Genomic DNA, 10952 nt, shown 5'->3' with positions numbered 1-10952 from the left:
TGCTTAAATAGTTGCAACTCATAAGAAATTTATTTTTTTCTTTGGGTCACTATAAATTTAATGTGTATATTATGGTCAAGAACTGTAAGAACAAAAAATGACTAACATTGCTACATACACAAAACAACCATAAAATGTGGAATTCAAGAGTTGAAAAGTCAAACATCTACTACATAAGCATAAGTACTTGTTTCCATTCCATCAGAGTTGAAATTTGAATTTACAACAACAATAAAATGAGTTATAAAGACAAATTATGTCATCATTAAATATCATAATTTAACATAATTAATGTTGTTTATAACTAACACAAAGCCGACCACATGTCAGTACTATAGATGCATAAAATGATGGAATATACATATGAACACGTGATCCTATGCCACAAACTATGTTGACCTACACATCGAATATAAGCAAAGCATCAATACATCATATGATATAAATCATGTAATAAAATAAAAGTACCAAAAAGAAACATACCATCAGACCTTTTAGCCCATCCGTGTGTAGTCCAATACCTAAGCCATCAGAGTGTCACTAATACATTTAGCATCGATTTGCGACGGCCAAGTGTCGGAATTGCGACGCAAATGTGTCGCCACTGCGACGGCAGCAAATGTCGTTGTTTTTTAGTCGCAAATTACGATGTCTACTCTTGGACGTCGCAATTGCGACGCCTAACCGTCGCAAGCTCAACATTCTATCCCATCATTGCTCTTGTCGCAATGGATGTGGTTCCCGTCGCAATTTCGACGTCTTCACCACGCATTGCGACGGGGTGGCATCGGCATTTGCCCACGGGTTCGCTGAGGCAGGAGCCTTTATAGTTCATCCGTGGGCGTCGCACTTGCGACGTCCATGGAAACTTGCGACGGTGCTGTCGACGCCGCTAGCCGTCGCAATGTTTGCGAATGTGTCACAATTGCGACGCAAAATCATCAATTGTGATGGCGTCGCTATGCACACGACGCTTATTTCATCGCAATGTGCGTGCGTACGTCACAATTGCGACGTCCGTGGTTAGCAATATGGCGGGGCCGCTGTGGCGGCGACGCCAACTGCCGTCGCCGCCACAAGCTCCCTGATTCCAATTGTATGGTGATTGGATGCTGTGAAATAAATTTAGATGTGGCATGAATAGGGAGGGTAGATACCAACACTCCACTAGGTAGGCCGCCTCTGTTGGGCCCATTTGCCGTTGCACCAAAAGCCATGACTGTTATTGAACATGGAACACCACATAATTAACCACCTGTGGGTAGGGGAGCGCGTCGCATCACCCAAAAATCTCCCCCTCGAAGCGCATACCAGGTGCTTACGCGGGTCGGGAAGGCACCGGGGAGATTTGAACCCATGACCAGGCCAAAACTAGGCTCTGATACCAATTGTGGTTTTGTGGGACTTGCTACTATATAAGCAGCCACAAGGGTAGTTATTGTAGGAGAGAGAGTGAGAGTGACAAAGAGAAGACAAAAAGCAAGAGTCGAGTGGGACAAGGCTTGACAGGTTAGCCAAGGGAGCATTTGTGAAGGTTGAAAGCATGGCATGGGATGTGTGGATTCATGCTTGTTCACATAGTTTGCTCGGTTGTGGCTATGGCCATGAAGGCTTCCATGGTTGTATGGCAATGGTATTTTTTGCTGAATAATACATGGTGATGGATGCTTTTGGAGGCTGGGTTTTTCCCTCAATGAGGGTTTCCCAGGGTATATCTTGTGTCACAATTTTGTGGGTATGTTGTCTTTTCTCTTGCATGTGGATTTTAATTCCGTGTTTATTTTAGATCTATTATGGCTTATGTAGAAATGATTATATTCTTTATTGCCAAGTTTCCTTACAAGTGGTATCAGAGCTATGGTTTTATTATTGTAACCCTAGATTGAATCCATGGGAATGCATGAGAGGATAAAAGAAAAGGGCAAAATATATGAATGATTTATTGCAGATCTGAGGGTTTTGGGTTTGCTGTTATGATGGGATGTTAAAATATTTGGGCATGTGAAATTTTTTGGACAAAAAGATTTTTTCGGATGTTTCATTTAAATGAGGGTTTTGGGGGGTAGCTTGCAAAAATGACCTCTTGGGTAAAAACAGATCTCACCATTGGATCCGGGTCGACATTTCCATAAATTTTGATATATAATATGCCCTAGTTTGGTCATGTTCAGAAGAAATGAAAGAGTTTTTTAGTTTCAGCCCATGATGGCCGTCAAATTTAATCCTGTCGAAATTTTTGTCACTGAAAAAATAAAAAATGAAAAATCGTACTGAAAATGGTAAAAAGACTGTCTTAGTAAAATGGCCATAACTTTCTCTCAGAATATCGAATTTTAGAGTTCTTATAGGCGTTGGAAAGCTAATTCAGAGCACTACAAGATGGTGTAGGTTTGGTTCTATGATTTTGATATTTTTTCAGGTTTTAAGAGCCCTAAAGTCATATGTTATTTATTTTGAGCACGAATTAGGGCATAACTTGGGCATACGGAGTCAGATTTTGGACTTCGAGTAGTCAACGGAAAGCTCTTGGAGAGCTCTACACATTGGTTCAGATTTGGTGTAGGTTTGGCATGATTTATTTGTTGATATATTGATCTGAACAGTTTATAGGTATATTTTGACTATGGTAACATTGTGAGTTTATGGCATTGGAGATTTAAGATTTGATGTCATTGTATACTCAGTTCATATTTCAAATTGGTCTCATGATGATATGGTTATCAGTGTTTGGTTTGGATATGCATGATGACTTGTTGGGTCTACAATTGTGCAGTGTTGTAAGCAGTCTATACTTACAGGTTGCATTTATAGCTTGGTTATGGGTTGTCTCTGCCCATTGATCTTTCATTATTGATGCATATTCAGATTGGTGGCTTGGATTTGGGTTGTCTATGCCCCAAGTCACATGATTTTATCTTCATGTAGAAGGGATGATATGTTGTTACCAGGTACAGTCATGGCAAAGGATTGTGGTTGACTATTTTATGCTGACAGGTTGGACATATTGAGAGCCTAATGCTCGATTCATGGATGTGATCATGGTGTCATGGATTTTGGCATGACATGATTGGATATACAGGTACATCCTTGATGTTTATTAGCTTGGATTTTTGATTTAGTTATGGTGGTATATCTTCTTGGTTGAGGATCATGGTTATTTGGTTTCTTTTGAGGAGCTCATGATGTGCACTTTGAGTTCTTTGATGGTTTGATGCCTTGGTTGATTTTCATGGTTAGAGGATGGTATTTTTCATCATTATGTCATGGATAGCTTGGATACACGGTTTAGTGGGAGCTTGTGACAGTGATGGGGTGACATCGCAGGATTAGTTCCTGGTTTGGTTTGGATCTTCAAGTAGGAGATGGATTTTATGATGCCATAGGTGACTTGGTACCACGGTTGAGTGGGAGTTTTGTTGGCATTGATATATTTATTGAGTGTTTGCAGATGTTGGAGGTTTGTCTTAGATCCTGTTGCTGCAGAAGCGTCTTTGACATTTGCATGGTGCACTTGTTATCTTCATGGTGTGTGAAGATGGTTAGATCTTGAAGACTCATGGAGTTCTTGGTTATCTTCATGGTATGTGGAGATGGTTTTCTTCATGGTGTGTGGAGATGGTTGCATCTTGAGGACTCACAGGGTTCTTGGCAAAGGTGTGGTTTATGCTTTTATTTGGCATGTTATCCTTGGTATAAGGATGGTTTCATTATTATGTCATGGTATACTCTTGATACGCGTTTAGAGTTGTGACATGTTATGGTATGTTCATATGGAGCATGTTATCTCTTTAGTTGAGATGGTAAGATCATGTTGTCATGTTTATGTTCCTGAGGCCATGGTTGGAACTTTGACATTGATCTTGGTTTAGTTTCTTGGTATTGAGTACATTGATCATAAGCTGGATACTTCATGTTATTGCTATGTTGCATTTGGAGTTGGCATGGATTGATTGGTTACAGGTGCTCATGGATACTTAGAGACGGTGGTGACACTGATTTCTCTTGGATTAGAGAAGTATTTGTTGGGACAGTTGATGGTTTCAACAGGAAGTTCGAGGGGCAGTCACCTGATATGGACTTGAGAGGAGATTGTTCTTAGATGAGTCTTGGTTGGAGACTTGGGTATCTTGATGAACATTCTCATTCCCCACTCTTGGTCTACTCGGCGATTTGCTACTTGAGAGGTATAGCCCATTGTTTCTCTCAGTTGTATTATATTTATGCTTGTCTTTCATGGATATGGATCTTGAGCTATGGTACATGAGTTAGTTCTGGAGGGTTCATTTGAGAGATGGTTTAGCATTGATTATCTCCATGTGCATATGTTGTTATGCTGGTTGAATTTGGGAGATGGTTTTATATTGGGCATTTTCCTTGGATTAGGAATGGTTATTCCTTGGTTTAGGAATGGTTTATGAGTTTGATCTTCTTGTGAGAGGCTTACATCCATGATTAGTTATATGGTATGGTTTGGGTGTTGTTGAGGCTTCTTGTTGGGGTTTTATGGAGGAGATCATACTTGCACAGTTTACATCTAGAGGTGTGTGTAGAAGGACATGATACAGGTTATGATTTGCATGGTTTCTCCGGTCTTGGTTATCTTCCTGGATGTTCAATTTTGCCTACATTGGATTTGAGATTGGTTAGAGATTGTGATCACTAGTTTGTGCTCATGTATGTCATGTGAGAGATGACATGGTTATTTTCTTTCTCTTTCCTTTGTTGGTTGTGGTGAACTTGGGAGAGCATTGGAGACTTGTTATGAGAGTTGTTCTTGCAGGATATCAGTTTATGTATTGTGGATGTCCTTGATGCTACATGGATTCACTTCTTTGAGATGTGTTGAGTGGATTGGTTATAGATTTGACATTATCTTTTGCAGTGGGAGCTTCTTGGTATATATGTGGCAGGTATTGCTCTTGAAGCTTGTGATTGCAGGTTGCAGATTCGATATGTCGGTGATATGAGATTCACTTGTTATACCTTTGAGGTATGGATAGTTGGATGGGTTTGGCACTTGCTGTGGGTGCTATTTCAGCTATGGATATTTTGACAACTACGGATACATGTGATTACCTTTGGATCAAGTTTTTGTGCTTGTAATTTTAGTTGGTACATGATTTTATGATCTTCTAATGCGACAGGTTGGGTGGTTTTCTCTTTGGATGGCTTCTATGTATGTCCAGTGGGAGTGGCATAATAGGAGGTGAGATCATTCATGTTCGAGATGCTGGATACTTTGATTTTGTTGCAGGTACCAGGATGGAGCACTTGGTGTATTTTGATCCATGATGGTGGATGTGCTGGGAGGGATTGTTCCCTTGTTCATTTATGTGGCTACGGATTGACCCTATGCAATGTATACAACAAGTGGGAGATTGTTGAGATAATGGGTGTTGCACACATTGCATAATATTGTTATTTTATTATTTTATTTTATTATGTAATGTTGTGCCTAGATGGACGTGCAACATGTAAAGATTCCCATGGAATATTCTTGATGAGTTGTATTGTAACATTGTGATAATATTTCATGTAATTATTTAATATTGGGAAAAAGAATTAAATGCCCAATATTAAATGGGGGGTCAGTGGGTTAGGTAGCACATGGTTTATGTAATACCACTTGGTGGTTTTGTGGGACTTGCTACTATATAAGCAGCCACAAGGGTAGTTGTTGTAGGAGAGAGAGTGAGAGTGACAAGGAGAAGACAAAAGGCAAGAGTCGAGCGGGACAAGGCTTGACAGGTTAGCCAAGGGAGCATTTATGAAGGTTGAAAGCATGGCATGGGATGTGTGGATTCATGCTTGTTCACATAGTTTGCTCGGTTGTGGCTATGGCCATGAAGGCTTCCATGGTTGTATGGCAATGGTATTTTTTGCTGAATAATACATGGTGATGGATGCTTTTGGAGGCTGGGTTTTTCCCTCAATGAGGGTTTCCCAGGGTATATCTTGTGTCACAATTTTGTGGATATGTTGTCTTTTCTCTTGCATGTGGATTTTAATTCCGTGTTTATTTTAGATCTATTATGGGTTATGTAGAAACGGTTATATTCTTCTGTGATGTCCCCAGAGTGGGCCCCTAACGGAAGGTGACGTAGGTCTGTCCGTGCGGTTTGTTGCTACCATGTGTCCGGGGTCCTCGCTAGCGAGGCTATCCTGGGGTTGCCCCCTTAACGCGAGGAGGTGCCATTTACTAATAGTCCGAGCTTTTGGTACAACGGTTACTAACTTGCTATCAGAGCCAGAGGTCTCGAGGTCGAGACCCACGAAGCATGGTGGGCTGTGATGTCCCCAGAGTGGGCCCCTAACGGAAGGTGACGTAGGTCTGTCCGTGCGGTTTGTTGCTACCACGTGTCCGGGGTCCTCGCTAGCGAGGCTATCCTGGGGTTGCCCCCTTAACGCGGGGAGGTGCCGTTTACTAACAGTCTGGGATTTTGGTACAACGGTTACTAACTTGGTTTTTGGGCCCATTTTCCCTTGCACCAAAAGCCATGACTGTTAGTGAACATGGAACACCACATAATTAACCACCTGTGGGCAGGGGAGTGCGTCGCATCACCCAACAGCCTCTTGCTTGATGTCCTATGTGCTTGCTAGTTGGGGCCAAGAGGGCGAGGGTCCGTGCTTAGTCTTAGTGCAAGGATTGTTTCAGGCCAATCTATCATGCTCCCTTCTTCAAATGTGAACTCTAATAAAAAGATGGGTTTAATGAACTATACTTCAAATATTTTTCTAGAAGGGTTGCGTGGGATCTCAACCAGATTTATCTTGATAAAGTCTTTTTATGTAACCTGCAATAGTTATATATTCTACAAGAAAAGTGTGCAAGATATAGTGCAATAATTATATGTTTACTACATTGAAATGTTTGTAAATAATGGGAAAAAAATTGTGATGTGTGAAAGTTATGATGGTGTTACGATGATATTTTTTTTGGAGGATGGGTGTGTTTTCACAAAAAAATATCAAACATGTATTTATGATATGCAGTATTTCAAAATTATGCATAAGGGCAAAGAAATACATTGCATTAGCTCAGAACTAGAATGTATTTAACTTCTAAGTCAAACCCTCAAAATCAATCAAAAACTACAAAAGGTAAATGCCAAGCAACAAAGAAACACTTGTCAAATGAGCCAGTAAGGCTGGCTGCTATGATGTACGATCCATGAGGGGGTTGTAGTTCTTAATGAAAAATTCTAGCTTTGTTTTAACTCCTAATTTGGTTCAGTTGTTCCACATCAAATACATCAGCCATTACAAAGACTCTCAATTAATTATTTTAGCATTAATTGGTGCCATAGAATTATGAGACTGCTAATGTCCCAAAAAATTTCAGCCAATTTGTTTTTAGTACAATTTTCCCTATAAAAGCCATGGGACCAGCTGATTTATGAGTCTCCTAAACTTCTTAGCAGTTTAAGTGGCTCCCCTCTCTTCATGGGACTATACCCTAAGTAGTTGCGATTTCTGCATAGGGGTATAAAAACTTGTTTTTGTTTGTTTGTTACAGTATTCACTAAGATGATTTGCCTACAAATGACACAGGAAGCTACAAAAATGATGTTACTTCTATTTTTGAAATGAAAATTGTGTGTGAAAGATCTGCATAGCTTTTTGACAGTTTGTGGTAATTTTGCTCATATATTTGAGTACCTCAAGGAGGCACAAAATGCTCATTAGGCTTCACAAGTTTTGTTTACCATCTTTTACGATTCAGAAGAACCAGTTTTGTGCAATTTGAAAGCTAAATTCATAATAAAGTGCTCTCGATTGATCCATTTCTACTCAGCTTATATAGGCAATGGTGATGTAATAGCAATCACAAATAGTGACATGGAAAGGAGAAATGTTGTGCTTATTGTGACGGGCCAAACAAAATGAATTGCTAGTGATGTATTTGCATTTGAAAAGAATCACTGTGTTTTTAGATGAAGAGCTTGTGGAGTTCTTGTCAAATTTGGAGGCAAGAAGTCAAAAAGTTTGATTTTCCTCCTTACTAGCTAATGCTAAGAGGAAAAAAATTATTGACAAAATGTGGGCCAAAATTCTGGAAAAAATTGGGAAAATCCTGATCAACCTTTTTTTGGGAAAATATCTTGATCAAGACAGCAAATCAGAGACAACAAATCAGAGATCTAGTATCACAACAGATCATTTCCCAGGAATAATAGAATCACATGCCTGAAATAATGATGGAGAACTTCTGAACCATTGGAATAACTATATCTCTGACTCACCTTGTGCGGCATCAACTTTGTAATAGGAACCAACGATGGAAGATTACTGGGTTAGAACTTGATATGTATCAATAGAAAGGAATGAAGAACATTGTGTACGTAGTGAATCATAATATACATAATGTGTTATACAACTATGAGGATGAAGGAAGATGTCATAGTAGTTTCAGTGAGTAGCTGTCTTCTATGCAAAGCAAGTATTGTTACCAAAACTACTTACCATGTCACATGCAAAGGCAATGAAAAGATTAAGATCTAAAGTATGCGGTGGGAGTATGCAGTGGAAATGATCTGCATAGGGCCTCTTAGAGCACTCTACGATTACAAATCATAATTGCAATTTGTCTATGTTGATGGAGAATTTTATTTTGGTGAAGACAAAGACAATATTCAAGCATTGCTGGTACCAGATGATCGACCTCATACTTAAAACAATAACAGCCACAAAACTGTATATTGGGATGGCACATAATGAAATATTCTGGATTTATTTTGTTCTTAGCTCCTCATCTCAAGTCGTAATTTCTAGAAGACATATCGACTTTTATATATCCAATGACTTATATGAATAAAACAACAATTATATATCTCACAAAGGTAGAAGTATAATGAAGTGTGATACTAATAAGGCACTGAGACTGAAAAGTTAATTATTTTGGGTGACCCATCTGCTAGGTGAACCAAATAAAGGAGCTGTGTGGTGGGAAAAATGCCACAAATAAGACCTCATTCAATTAAGAGGACCGTGGCTATGATGTACCAACACAATGGATAAAATTGCTAATCATTGACACAAATTCTCATTTATAAAATCCTTAAAGTTACCTTGACATAGCAGTAGTGAATATGCAAGGGGAGCAATTACTGTCCTTTGGGGAGCTTCTAATCTGCTTGCAAGGGATTGCATAAGATTGATAAAGCAATATTATATTGTTGACTGAACTGTTGACATCTTTGCGTTTACAAGGAGTTGGGAATGAAAATAAACATCCATTCATACAAGTACTCTAGGGTTCCCATATCAATATCAATGGGATGGAAATAATTTTAGATTTCAAATATTAATTTTAAAGGCTCTATCTTGGAAAAATATAAGGTGTGGATATGTGTGAATGAGTAAGAGTGCGTAGTGTGTGTGAAATAAAAAAGAAGACCAATGGAGCACAACACACGCTAGAATCGCAACATAATATGGGAGTACAGACAGTATATCCAAATTGTTGGACAAATTGGCTTAAGGGAATGTTACCAAGAGATGGGATGCATCGATTGGAGATTAAGGGCATGCATAAATATTTTCGTGAAAGAGAGTGTATGTGATATAAAATAGAATACTAAAATAATAACAGATAATATGGCTAATCCAAGATGATTTGATTATGTGGTATTTGTAAAACCCATTAGGAAGAGCCAAACCATCTTATCAAACTATCAATATGGCTAGTCTCTCATTCTACATACTACGACATTAACCCTTCTTGATATGTGTAACCCTTGTACTTATGAAGTCCTTGCATAGCCATTGGAGTTCAAACGTTGTACTATGAATTGATATAAGAGTGGTGATCTCTTATGAAGCGTTGGAGTTTATGAGTGTATCACAACCTATATGGAGAATTAACACACATTCGTGTGTTTTGGGGTAGGGTGGTTATTTGAGTATCTTATTGAGCTTCACTTTGTTTCGAGAATAGTTTAATATTCTCTACTAAACAGGGCCAACAATGTGAAGGTGGAAGCTCATTTGGCCCCACCCCCCTCCCCCTAACATCACTCTACATTCCTCGTTAACATCTAACATTCATTCATTCTTTCAACCATTAATAAAATGTAACATTCAATCAATATCACATGATAACATTCAATCAATATCACATGATAACATTCATTAACACATTAGATTCGTTAACATGCAACATTCATCAATATTCTGCATTAACACATAATTCATGAACATTCATTAGCACATAATTAAATTCATTGAGACATAAAATACAGTCATTATCAATTAAGGTATGTAGTGACAATCATTTCTTTTTTTTCTTTCTATTTCTTTTTTCTATGTAAGCTCTAAGAGGAGCATCAGTGTCATCATCAATTCCCCCCTCATCAGTTGTTCTGTTCTCTGTTCTTGATGATCTCAAATTCCTATGCTGTTGCAAAGGGGGGTCCTCTGCAATAACAAATAAAAGAGTTAAATTAAAAATAATTTATTATAATTGTTACAAGTATTTAATTATTTTAAATAACATAAATTTGTCTCTTTACCTGATCTGACCACATCATTTTGTCTGGACTCAACGTCAACACGGTCATGAACATCGACCCCTCGATCCTCTACAACTGCTATAAAAAATGTTACGTTAATCCAAACACCAATTTCAATTACATATAAAAAATTTAATAGAAAATGTATACCTCCACCACTGGGATGCACATAATGCGAACCTTCGAAATCCACAGATTGTGTAGAAGGATTGTTAGGCTGCATTCTAACATCCAACGCATTGTTATCATTGCTTGCTTAAAACAGATATACTCACTTTATATTGGAACTTAACATTAAAAGACTAATTGGTAAAGTATTCAATTTGAAATAAATTTTATTTAGCTTATTTACCTATGGCTGAGATGCATCAGTATTAGAACCTTCCACACTAATTTCAGCGTGTAGCCATTCAACCACGGATCTATAGCCTTGTTGGA

At 38.5% G+C, this 10952-nt stretch overlaps 1 long non-coding RNA gene across 1 annotated transcript; it reads right to left on the bottom strand.

Moving 5' to 3' along the window:
* Positions 1–10192: 10192 nt before the first annotated feature.
* LOC149579643 (uncharacterized) lies at positions 10193–10585 on the bottom strand. Its single transcript, XR_016359562.1, has 2 exons — positions 10515–10585; positions 10193–10419 (listed from the first exon to the last, which is right to left on the bottom strand). It is a non-coding gene; the product is annotated as an uncharacterized LOC149579643 (long non-coding RNA).
* Between the last annotated feature and the right edge of the window lie 367 nt (positions 10586–10952).

This window comes from Cupressus sempervirens, chromosome 1 (assembly GCF_028749045.1).
Source record: "Cupressus sempervirens isolate cs-2001-9-10 chromosome 1, ASM2874904v1, whole genome shotgun sequence".
In the NCBI taxonomy this organism is placed as follows: Eukaryota; Viridiplantae; Streptophyta; class Pinopsida; order Cupressales; family Cupressaceae; genus Cupressus; species Cupressus sempervirens.
The sequence above is the reverse complement of the archived record's forward strand: the minus strand, read 5'-3'. Positions and strand labels throughout refer to the sequence as shown.